General features: G+C 40.7%; 1 long non-coding RNA gene across 1 annotated transcript; it reads left to right on the top strand.

Moving 5' to 3' along the window:
• The first annotated feature begins 415 nt into the window (after window positions 1-415).
• LOC148188462 (uncharacterized) lies at window positions 416-1,429 on the top strand. Its single transcript, XR_015777757.1, has 3 exons — window positions 416-752; window positions 858-983; window positions 1,251-1,429. It is a non-coding gene; the product is annotated as an uncharacterized LOC148188462 (long non-coding RNA).
• Window positions 1,430-2,470: the final 1,041 nt, after the last annotated feature.

The raw sequence follows: 2,470 nt of genomic DNA, 5'->3' as shown, positions 1-2,470 counted from the left end.
ATTAATGAGTTTAATTGGATATTTAATTCTATTTAATTGGTATTAACATTGGTTAAGCAATGCAACATTATATAAATCTATGTGATTACACAATATAAAAGTTGCATGTCATATTGATGTCAATTCTCTATGTATTTGTCATTTTCTGGTTTGTGTCAGACCTTCCTCAACATTCACTGATTCTCGATATGAGAACAAGGTGGAATTCTCTCTACCTAATGATGGAGAGATTCCTTTAACAATACCCCGCAATACAAGCAGCCAGCGTGGATCCACACCTGAGGAAGAATATTGAAAGGGACAGGTAGAGATAGAAAGATGAATAGGATATAAAAATAAAATTAGACAGTGTAAGAATGTGTTTAAGGTACTAAGAAAGAAGTTAGCACACTGGTTTGCTGTATTATGCAGTGGAATTAATTATTAAACTCACCTGTCAAATAGCACTGCTTTTGTTTTAAACAGACAAAAAATATCAATATTTTGAACTGTACTGAGATGTTTTTTTTGTCGCACACAGGCTTGATCGGCTGACAGATGGTGATTTCACCAAGGCAGAAGACTTCATCAGGCTGATGCCAGTTCTTTACACCTGCACACTCTGTGTTTCCACCGAAAAAAGTCCAACAGCTGGACAGATCCTGCCGATCATTCAAAAGCTTCAGAAACACTTTGCTGCTGAAAATGGAGACGACGCTTTTGTAGCTGACTTGAAGAAAAGGGTCTGGGAAAACCTGTCTACTCGGTACAAGGTAATGACTGAGGCTAATCAAACTAATGAAGATTAAAAATGTATTAAATACTTCTGTTTGTGTGGCTTGATGCAATAGTAGTTTTTTTTTTTTATCGTTTTAAAGAATGTTGACATCAGGTTATTTTTGGAGGAAGCCACTGCCTTGGATCCCCGCTTCAAAAGCTTGATGGACAGCAACACTGCAGTCTGGGAAGGGATCAAGGGGAAGATGCTTGCAAACTCTGAGGAGGTGAAATGTCATTCATACACAAATATACTGTCTCCCTCACTCCTTAACATTTTATATTTAACACTGTACTTTTTAGACTTTTTAAATCACCTTAGTAGAACAACTCTACTGTTAATCAGTTCAGTGCATGCCTTTATTAGCACATGTTCTATTATAGACTGTGACAACTGTCTGTACTGATGGCTAAGACTGCTGCTTAATTTTATTCTTACATTCTATCTATCTTTCTATATCTACCTGTCCCTCTTAATATTATGTTCGCTGTAGTCAGTGGCAGTCCATGATGGAAACCAGGAAGGTGTGAAGACTGAGGGCGAGGTGGAAGAGGAGAATGTAAGTAGATTATTAAAATTATATTTTGTATGTTCTTCTCAGTCATGATGAAATATGTTGGTTTGTTTTTTTTTTTTTGCTGATAACTGTTCTGTCTTGCCACTGTGTTTGATCAGCAGCCTCCTTCTTCCAAACATTTGAAAAAGTCTCCACTGGAGGAGCTTTTTGCAGAGGAGGATGCTTTAAAGAGGACCGCACGGGAGGGGTTGTTGTCGATGGAAAGCCGTGCTGAAAGGGAGATCCAGACGTACCTGGAAACAACACCAATCACCACATCTTCTGACCCTACAGCCTGGTTCTGGACCCAGAAACACACTTATCCTTTACTGTCATGTCTGGCCTTCTCATATCTATGTGTCCAGGCCTCCTCAACCCCTAGTGAACGGGTGTTTTCAACTGCAGGAAACACAATCTGTGCAGAACGGTCGCGCTTACTGCCCGAGAAGGCAAACATGATCATCTTCCTGAATAAGAACTGTTTTTGATGAGTTACAACTGTGCCAGGGTTTAAGTTTTATTTTGTTTCATTGTTTGCATCCACCTGGGCTGTGGCTCTTTTCTTGATTGAATAAATAAAATTTGCCTGTGTAAAGGCATTTGGAAGTGAAAAATTTCTTTTGTTTTTTTTCCCTCTCGGAATTGGAATCGAGAATCGTTAAGTACAGGAATCGATAGCAGGAATCGGAATCGGAATCGGAATCGTTAAAATACAAACGATTCCCAACCCTAGTCATCACACATCACCACCCAGGTTAAAAAAGCACAGAAAAGGCTCTACTTCCTATGGAAACTTAGGAAGAAATTCCAGAGCAAGATCCTGGTTAACTTCTACAGAGGAGCAATAGAAAGCCTACGGACTGGAAACATCACTGGCATGGTTCGTGCACGGCCCAGGACAGGAAGGCTCTACAGCGGCTGATTGAAACTGCCCAGAACATCACTGGTTCCCATCTACAGAGCATCAGTGACCTCAGTGAAGTGCCGTGTCTGCACAGAACCCAAAGGATACTGAAAGACAGCAGCCACCCCAGCCACAGTCTGTTCACCCTGCTGCCATCTGGAAAAAGATACACAAGTATCCACTACCGAACCACCAGACTACAGAGCAGCTTCTTTCCCCAGGCTGTGAGACTCCTGAAGATCAAGCAGGATTT

This window comes from Plectropomus leopardus, chromosome 10 (genome assembly GCF_026936395.1).
Source record: "Plectropomus leopardus strain MGB_pleo_1.0 chromosome 10, ASM2693639v1, whole genome shotgun sequence".
Classification (NCBI taxonomy): domain Eukaryota; kingdom Metazoa; phylum Chordata; class Actinopteri; order Perciformes; family Serranidae; genus Plectropomus; species Plectropomus leopardus.
This window is presented reverse-complemented; position numbering and strand designations above follow the sequence as displayed.